At 36.9% G+C, this 10476-nt stretch overlaps 1 protein-coding gene across 6 annotated transcripts in view; it reads left to right on the top strand.

Annotated features, from left to right (window-relative positions):
* retn (retained) overlaps positions 1-10476 on the top strand; it is a 68989-nt gene that overhangs the window by 20633 nt on the left and 37880 nt on the right. The window lies entirely within an intron of this gene.

Below are 10476 nucleotides of genomic sequence, written 5' to 3'. Positions count from 1 at the left end.
TTGTTTCTCCCAGTGCAAGCTAGTTTGGCCTTTATCTATATAGATTTATATCAAAACACACTCTCTCTATATATGTATATGTATCTCCGGTTTCCTATTTGATTATGTTCGATTGTGGGTGTTTTTAGGGTTCCGCAATGGGGGGTTTACTATGAGTACTCTCCATATATCCACTCGGTGCTCCAATAATGCTTTGCCGATTTTGATATGTGCACTTTGCCATCATTTATCGGAAACGGTTTTATTGAGGGGGAGTATTTGTGGTATATATATTGTATATTGTAGATAAAATCAATTGCCAAACAGCTATGTGAGCTGTGAATAGAGGCTATTAAAAGGCAGACAGCGTTCACTGAATTTATGAATTCATAAAACCCATTTATGAGCATATCGGAGTGTTTTGGGCTACCCGTTACAAGCAGGTACTTTGGGTACTTTGAAATTCGTGTCGTTCTTTTTAGCATACTTTTAGGTATTTTTCTGGGGATATTTCATACTTTTAGGCAGTATATTTCGATATATTTTGAAACTTTTGTTTATTTTTAAAAGGAAAATATATAATTTTTTGACATTTTTAGTATCGAATAGAATTTGAATTTGTTTTTTTTTTGGATATATAAAGTACCAGATATCAACTGTTGCTGTGTTGCCAGAAAAAGCTTTTTAAGCTTTTCCTTTGAGTTTTCCACAATATTTAAGAAACAGTCAGCCAATAGATGACGCTGGTAAATATATGTATGTATATCCATGTAAAATGTAAAATATGGGATATATATTTATATATATATGAAGAATACAATTAAAGAATTATATAAAAACTGTAATTTAAGCGAATTTTTCTTTAAAAAAATAGGTGACTCTGAGATCTAATAATAACAAATACATATTTTTAATTACTGAACAAATTAATTCTAAAATATTGTTACTTTTAACGTGATTTTCTATAAGAACATATAATAATACATAGATTAAAATAAATAACGTTATACCATTTTGATTTCGCCCCATAATAATACATAGACTATACTTGTATACCCTTTTAGGCTATTAGGCTGTGAAGGAGTCATTTCCGACCCTATAAATCATATATATTAATGATCAGCATTAACACCCGAATCGAAATATATATGTTTGGCAAAAATTGAATTTTTTCAAAATTTTGAAAATTTTATAAGGGGTTACATCGTTAAAATTATTAAAAATTATTAAAAATTTTAATTTTTTATTGAGTATGCAGATTTATTACCATAATAAAAACTAACATTAGACAGTTTTCCGAATTAAAATTAATGCATTTTTGGCTTAGTTATGAAATTTTTAAACTTTGACTTGGGCTAAAAATTATCATATAAAAATATTGATTGAAAGAATAAAATTATTTCAGGTTGTCTTATCTCACTGGATACCTTAAAACCCTGTGATTGAAAAATGAATCTATATTTACATTATTCATTTAAATATATACTAAAAATATATAAAATATAGTTAAAAATTTATAGTAAATGTACTTAATTTTTAATTTTTGTTTTGATTAATTTGCATTTTATAACCTTCTGGTTAAATTAAGGATACCTGAAGCTTGTGAATCATTAGGCAAACTCTCTTATAACCCCTTTGGTAACCAATTTATTTTCTTGTTAGCGGAAACGGATATGTGATTTTTGAAGAAATCAAATATTATTAAAAGGGGCTTCCCCTCCCCTCCCCTTTCTATTAAAATCAGAAGAGCCCATGTGGACATTAACTTGACGTAGTTGCAAGATCAAAAATAACCGACTCTCGGCGATTAACAGGAATTAACATGTATCGCTAAAGTTGGCCAAATATTGACACTTGCCGGGGTTGGAGTGACGGAGATCGGATATATCCGGTCCAGTGAGGAGGAGGTATGGGTATGGGTATGGAGGGCCCTGGGGCCGGTTAATGTGCATACATATAATCGATTTCACACTACTTTTTAATCACTACAAAACATTTATTGTTTGCCCGCAGCGAGAAAAGTCAAACAAAAAGCAAAAGCGGCACTTGGAATGGCTCGAACGCTGAACAAATTGACTTGGCCACATAATTAGGCACTTGCCCATGTCCATATGCCCCGGACCGAGTCCATAGCCAGAGCTATATCCATATCCACATCCACATCCATCGGATCCCATGCAGTTGAAAGTATCTCACGCAGTTTGGACAAAAGGTTTTTATTGTGCGTACCCGTTGACAGCTTCAATCGACGTCGGGGTTTGGCTTTAGACTTTTTGGGTTTAACTTGGCCTGGGATCGGTCCCAGGGTCCCTCGTCATCGTTTGTTATATTTGTTATTTATTTTGCGGTTATAATACTTATGCACTGCCGGGATATTGGCATCCCCATTCATCGGGGACACAAAACACAAAACACGGCATCACGGCGTTTTTACAGTTTCCATCTCAGCTCCAGCTCCAGCTCCAACGAAATGATAAATTAGCTTTGTACGTAAATTCAAAATGGGAAAAATCTGTATGTGAAAATATCCCCATATTCAGAGAATGTAAGTAATTGTGTAAATATCTTGTCTCTCTGCATGACAATACCAGAGACATCTCCCCTCAGACAATGAATGCCACATTATTATTTTGTAGTTTGTCAACTCGACGGAGAAGCGCGTCTTGCCTCAACCCGAAAATAAAGGCGTTTGCGAGAGATGAGAGCGATGTGATAATTCAATGTCGTCCGGCCATAGCACGGATGCAGATACAATATCTTTTTATACAAGCGATGACCGCGCAGGCCTCACGAATTGTAATTACGCGGCTGTCGCGCATTTGTATCTTCATTTGTTGTATCTGCAGCAAGCAAATGTATCTGTATCTCTGTATCTCTGTATCGCTGTCTGTGTGGCCAACAAAAGGCATCAGCATAACAAAGCACCGGTTGTAAGCTCTCCTTTCTGTTTTCGGTTAATAAGCATCGCCTAAATAGTGTCAATGATTAATTGCTTTTGTGATTAGATGGAAATTTAATAGATCTTTTTTTCTTTTTATATATAGTCTACTGTGGCCGGGGCGAAAATTGTAATTGAAATTCTATCAAGGTGCCAGGGCGTAGCCGGAGGCACGTCGTAGGGCGTACTGGCATTTATCTGTCTCTCTGCAGCATCATTATTACCCTCGGCACAGAGTCTCGACTCGGTTCAGTTATTTGTCAGCTTTTTTTGTTGTATTTATTTGATATTTGCTCTGCTACCGGGCCCCTCCCAAAAAACCCATCTCTTAAAGCTGGCATGCACTGGGAATAATTATTTAATGTACGAGAAAAGTAATTAAAAGATACTTTGAGAGGGAATGTTATTCTATTTATTATGAATACTTACTCCTAATTTACCCTATTCTTCTTTCATCCCCTGTTTGCTTACCACTTTTCTTTCTGTGTATAAAATAAGCAACATCATTGTTACCAATTTCGAATTCAAATTGAAATTCACACGCGTCACGCTGCCAAGAAAGAAGTGCAAGGAAATGCTTGATCTGCTTTTGTAGCCAACTCCTCTGCCCCACCAACTTGTTAGCACACACTCAACACACTCAACACACACCCATCCACCCACAACCCACACTCAATTGGAATTCTTCTTATATTAAATGTGTGTAATGCCACCGCAAAAATCCCCAAAGCCGGCCCAAGACCACAGGCAAAGAAACGGAAATAGATACTATAGTCCAAGTCCAAGCTGAAGTCCTTCCAATCTGTTGAAATCCCACACAAAGTCGCGTCAAAGAAAAGCACACATTGAAAGGGGAAATTCAAGTGGAAATTACTCAATTACAACTAGGGGTTGACTTTTTTTTTTTCGAATTGCTACCGTCGTTGTCCTGATGGGAAACCCTACAAATCGAAGGCGATATATGCGATATATGCAATGTTTGCGATAATTACACTACATAAAAGCCAGGGGGAGACAATTATGTAACCCGATAAGCGGCTGGCAGTGTGGAAAACTCTAGACAGAACTTGTGAAATTAATAACTCACCTCCTCAAAGAGAGACTTGCTTTCGCCCCCCCCTCATGTGGCCAAACATATTTATTACAAATAAAGAGACAAACACAAAAGGCAAACAGACACACACAAATAAACAAAAGAGACTTGGCCCAAAACATTCGAAAGACGGTACAACAAAGCGTTTTGAAGCATTTAATAGGCTTAACTAAGCAGGTGGAGACGGGGGGTGGAAAGTGGAAAGAAACATGCCGGAAGGGAAAGAGGGTCCCAAAGTGTTGACATTTTTCTGTAGTGCGATTTACACGTTAATTTGAGCAGAAAACTCAATTTTGGATACTATAATTGTATCTTTCCATCGGATTGCTTTGATGAGTGGCGGGGCACGTAAGAGATATTTAAGTATCTTAACTGAGAGTGTGCTCTATAGGAAGGTGGATTGATTAGCACATACGGATTTGCTTTTATTTTGGGGATAAGATACAATCACTCTTAATGGGGAATTGATTTAAGGGTCACGTATCTTTGAGGTAACTGAGATTAATTGTAAATATTATCACATTTGAGAGGCATTAAGGAATTGTTTAATAGCATTAACATTAACTATGTCCAGTTTTCAACTAAGAAGATTTGCAAAGACCTCTTAAACATATTAATATATTTGAAACTTTTACTAGTTTTTGTACGAATAAACAACACCTAAGTTCTAAGTTAGAAATATAAAAATCAACAATCTAATACACTTTAAATACTTTAAAACGTATAACTTTTCATCTTCCCTTATATACGTCCACTAAAAATAGTTAATTTATCTCTCTAAACCCCTAATGATACACACATTTCACCTGCAGATACAAATAAATATCTGCACAGTAATAAAAGATACTTGCGCATCTTGCAGCTACTTGCAAAGCAAGCTTCTGATTGGCTTAGCTCCAGGAAAGTTGTTTGATTAGACACTTAAGAGCCCCCAGACAAATGGCTGGCACAGTACGAGATGAAAATGTATCTCTCGGATACAGGGGCATTAAATTCACCCACCAACCACCCACAAAACGTATCTCGTTTCGTTTCGATTCCAACATTTCCCAATTCATTTCCATTTCCAATTCCCATTCCAATTCCAATTCCAATCCCAATTCAAATTGTGTGCGCACACTCTGGCTGCCAGCACGAGTGTGTGTTTGAGTGTGTGTATTTGTATCTCTATCTTGTATCTGTGTGTGCATTGTGGTACGACTCACTCGCTCGCTCGCTCGCATCCCAGGCATCAGCCGGCCCTCTCGCACCTCGATTATTTTATCTGTCGCAGAGGCAGCCAATCGGATGGCTGTTTCATAGCCAGGTGAGGCTAACCGAAATAAAAGGCGCTTATACCACACCTTAATCACACTGCGAGGGCTGCTCGGTGAGTTTTTCCCATAGCTATACATATCTATAGAGGCAAAAGCGAGCACTTGGGTGTGTGTTGCTCGGATCTCATTTTATGGCCCCAACACCTGATGAGTATCTCGAGCACTGGCCGCCAAGCTTACCCTGGCCAGACTACATAAATTCGTTTTACGCTCTTTTAATTGAGTTAGCTAATTAAATGTTCCGCCTCCCACCCACACACACTCACACCCATATTGGTGTGTTGCCAAGGTCCGGGGATGACCAGTGTCCTCCCCCTTTTGGGGTCGCGTACTGTGGGAACTGCCACAGCGTTGGCGGGCATAAAAATGTGAGCCGTAATTGTCGGTTGCATTTAATTGTGATTGGACACCACTGAAAACTCGAAACCAGGCTGTAACATACATATTTCAAAACAAAATCATCATGGGGGGGGGGGAAGTGTTACCAGCCAGGTATTTAAAGCAATAGTGTTGCCAGGCTAGAAGTAATTTGGGAATTTCAAGTATCACCATACTTGAGTTTAAAGCTAATTCTAAAGGCTTTTAGTAAAATATTTTAGAAAATGGAATACCCTTTTTTATTTAATTATTATTTCCTTACTTTAGTCACTTTACTCTTAAAGTTTCCGCTCTTTAAATACATAAATCATAACCTCCATCTCCCCTGAAACTGCTGCAAAATGTATTTGAACTGTGCAACTTTTCACATTTTCCCAGGCCTCACAGTAATTGTTGTGCACACACACCTCATACACCTACAAAATCCAGCTCTCAGCCCCCTTTTTAACAAACGCTTTTCGGTGCCCGATAATTTCACGCAGTGCTAATTAATTGCCCAACAATCGAAGCGTTTTTTTGGAATGCAGTCTAAAGAGCGTGGGAACTGGCCGAAAAGTGAATGAAAAGTAACTCCAATGCCGAGGGGGCAGTGGGGGTACGCATTTGTCGCCTTAGTTTGGACAGGTCCAAAGAGTTTTCACACCTGATTTCCACTCTTCGCCTTCATTGAACATATACTTCGTATGGTCTCTAGGAGTAGGCCTAGAGCGGAGGCAGCAAATTCAATTAGTAATAAACAAGACCTTGATATATGAAGGCCTCCTCGTCCCGCTGGACCCCAATCGATCGATCGGTGAATCCAGATTTCCGATCCAAGAGCCCCACACATGTGTGTGACTATAAAATTTATTAAAGCCCAGGGGCTGGGCTGCAAATCAGTTGCGTGGGCACTTGTCTTGCCCCCAAGTCGAAGATGAAGTTGAAGTTGGAGTTGCAATTCGGAGTCGGAGCATAATAAAGCAATTCAGGGAAATCATTTGGGAGGCCATTTGAAGTGCGCCTATTAAATGTGGCAAGAAGAAATCACAGCCAAGGAGCAACCAGCTGTAAACTTGTTGCAGATAAAACAAGAAAGGAAGCTAACTTCGCCACGCCGAAGGTTGTATATTCTTGCAGATTGAAATTTGATATATACTTTATATGTTTGGAAATGACTCCTTCACTGCGTTTCAAACTGACTGACTGAAATTATAATACCCTGCAAGGGTATAAAGAGAACAACAACAACCAAGAGTCATTGTAAAATTTTTATCAATTTCACGGATTTATCACATATTTTTTACTAACTCAAATTCTCATTCTTCCAAAATAAACAATTAGACCTTCCCTACGCTTCCCAAAAAACCAAATTGTGTTTGCCTCTCTTTTACTCACTCTCAAAAATAATACTTTTTTCGCATTCACTCTCTCAAAAAAGTGCCCTCCTCTGCGCTTCTCAACCAGTGTACTTAAGCACCGCAGCAAACACAATTATTTTTGTTCTTCTTCTTGTTACTTTTAAAGTTTCTTATTAAATTAGAGTTTAAATCCAACCTTTGACTATTATAAAATCTGTGTTAAATCAAAGTTTCCTATCACAATTACAGATGCCACAAAAACGATGCCGCAAAAACAGATGCCAACTCCGTGGCATTTGTATGGCAGCTATATGATATAGTACTCCGATTTTCATAAAATGGAAATGTTATAATTTTTTTCTTAAAATTTTTCGATCATTCCTATACCAACTAAATATCTGTATATATAGTCCACCGATTCGCCATGCTCCAACTTATATACTAAAAATATTATATAGAAATATAACTGCATGGTTTCATTCAAATAGATTGCTCTTCAATTTGATCCAAAACAAATCTCAAAAACTGGGTATATGATTCCCAACTGGTTCTAACATCCCCGGAACGAATTGAGTTCCGCCGGCAAGGTCTCAGATATGTGTTGTGCTACAAAAGTTGCAAGTCATTGTTTATTAGTGTTTAAAATTACTAGTCACTACTTATTAGTCATAGATACTTACTGATCATAGATACTTATTGATTATAGTTACTTACTGATCATAGTTACTTACTGGTCATAGATACTTACTGTTCAGAGTTACTTACTGCTCATACTTAATTAATGATCATATTTATTTAGTGATCATAGTTACTTACTGATCATAGTTACTTAATTCTCAAAGTTACTTACTGATCCTTTACATTTAAAACTCGTTTCTCTGGCAGTTATATTATATAGTATTCCGATTTTTATAAATCTAAAATCAAAACTCTATTATAATAAAAGATACTTCTGAATCAAATTGGATAAAAATGTTTGAAGATGACTCCTTCACTTCACAAACTTCTGACTGAAATAATAATACCCTGCAAGGGTATAAAAAAGGAAACATTTTCAGAGACGAACACACGTTCTTGAGGTTTGCCTACAAGTGGGGAGGATATGATAGGTTATTATATTCTAAGATATATTTTAGATATTAATATTAATATAGCAAAATAAATTTATATCTTTACAAAAGAGATATTTTAATGCAGGAAAATAAATATACGTATAAGATTTAATATTGATTTTAATACATTAACATATATAAAAGAATTTTTAAAGCTTGTGTTATCAATTGATAGTTCATATTTTAGACTTTACTTATAAATTACATCCTGTTAATCCTTTTCAAATTAGGTAATTCCTTAAATTATGTTAAATTTCTATATATTAGATATAGTAAATACCTTTATTATCCTATTCTTTCCACCTCAACTGTATATAAATACTGGAAAAAAGGAGCAAAAAAGGGCAAGGCGGCACCAACGCAGCGTAAAGAGATCAAAATGAAACCATTTGGAGAGCCGGAGGAGCAGTATCAGGGTGCAGAGGCCACAGACCAGGGAGACCCTGGAGTTTCTGCCTTTTCTGCCCCCCAAAAACCCGCATCGATCCTTCCCAGACTCTGTGTGTGTGTAAATCATTGGGGGGCGTATAACGCAGCTCTTTGCTCTTCATTTGTTGTATTTTATGCGTACATGTTCGCAGAAAACTCGTAAAATTATTAAAAATCGTTTAAGTATTTCGGCATCTTTCATCGCTGCCACAGCGGAAGCAAAATATACCCGGATCCCCCTCAAAAAAAAAAAAAATATATATATATATTCCAAGAGAGAAAGATCGACGCAGTCGCGATGTCTACAACAATGTTTTCCACAATCATTTCCCTGCTCCACCCAAAACAAAAATATTCCCCCAACTCCAGAGGCCGCCTTGCCGTCTGCCAAACTGTGCGGGTGTCAAGTGATCGATGTGGCATGGAATATATATAGTATTGTATAGTATATATAGGGATAGGGTTATATTGGGGCAAGCGACCTGGTCTTCTGCCCTCCGGCCTTCTAAATACATGTTATTAATGCTGTTATAAATCGATTTTCCCGCTGACCCAGTCTGCTCTCTGCCGTTCCAGTTCTGCTTCCCACAGATCTATCAGACCTTGTGCATTATCTAATGGTTCTATAAATGTTTGTTAATTAATGATATTACCCTCGAGGGGCTTTATATGGTAACAAAACGATGATTTACCTTAAGTTTATGAGAGCAGCGATGATGTTTTGATGGTGTATAATTAGGGTTTGTTGAGTTCTAGTTTATTTTGGAATATAATAGATCTGAAATCAGAGAAATCTTGTCAAAATAGAGCAAGAACTCAACTTTACTAAGCTGCAAATATATTCTCAATTCTTTAGATGGCTTTAAAGTATTGCCTATAAATAATTCCAAATAATTCTGTAATTACTTCACTTGGCTACGTGAGAAATGCGAGATGTTGGCAACTCTGGGTACTATCAAAAGGCGATTTCTAGTCGCAAATTACCATGAGAGTGAACTCTGTACGGTTACTTGATGGGTGAGCAGTTTTGCGGTTTATTTTTTCAGCCTCGGACACACACACACACACTCGAGTGTAGTTGTGCTGCGGTGTGTGGTGTATGCATAAACACGCTCGTACGTTTTAATATTTAGTGTTAATATGTTGACGGATTTCTGGTCATAAAAAATGTTTGTGTGGAACGGTCCACGTCGTCATCCTTCTCTTCAGTCTCTCTCGCTTGCACCCTGTCTGGCTGTCCCGCTCTCTCTCCCCCCTCCCCCCACAATATCCACCGCATTACAGCCACTTGGCTATAATTTTCTTTAATGATGAAAGTTGGGCTCGAGTCGAACACGAAGTTGGAACCGAAGTTGAAGTCGGTGATGCAGAGAGAAAAATATTTAAAAATTATTTAAATTTTTAATTAGGAAAAATGTTTGGGAAGTTGGAAGGACTAGTTAAAATAGTATCATAATTAAAACAGCCTTAGAAGTGTCTTCATTTCAAAGTATTTTCACAATCAAGATGTAGGAATTTAAAGAAACATATTTTGGTTTCTTTCTTATATTTGCTTTATTTGTGAAGTTGGTCACACTTTTTCAGAGGATATGGTAGGACCCTCATAGTCAAAACCAAATCCTTTTAAGACTGTATCAACAGCTTTGAAGAGTTTTAATTCACAATGAAAGTTTGAAAATATTAATATAGAAAAGTATTTTATATACTTTCTTATAAATCTGTCATCAGTTGTTTGGCTACCTTTCTTTAACTTTTTTGTATGATTTTATCTTAGTAATGTAATATTTATTTAACTGCAGACTAACTGTTTAATTTCAAAGTATTTCTCCTCATGTAGAACCAACTCTTTCGGCCGAGCCTTGGGAGTTCATTAACATAACAAACATTGTGATGT

The sequence above is a fragment of the Drosophila serrata genome, unplaced genomic scaffold (assembly GCF_035046125.1).
Source record: "Drosophila serrata isolate PLE 108 unplaced genomic scaffold, ASM3504612v1 contig_165, whole genome shotgun sequence".
Classification (NCBI taxonomy): Eukaryota; Metazoa; Arthropoda; class Insecta; order Diptera; family Drosophilidae; genus Drosophila; species Drosophila serrata.
This window is presented reverse-complemented; position numbering and strand designations above follow the sequence as displayed.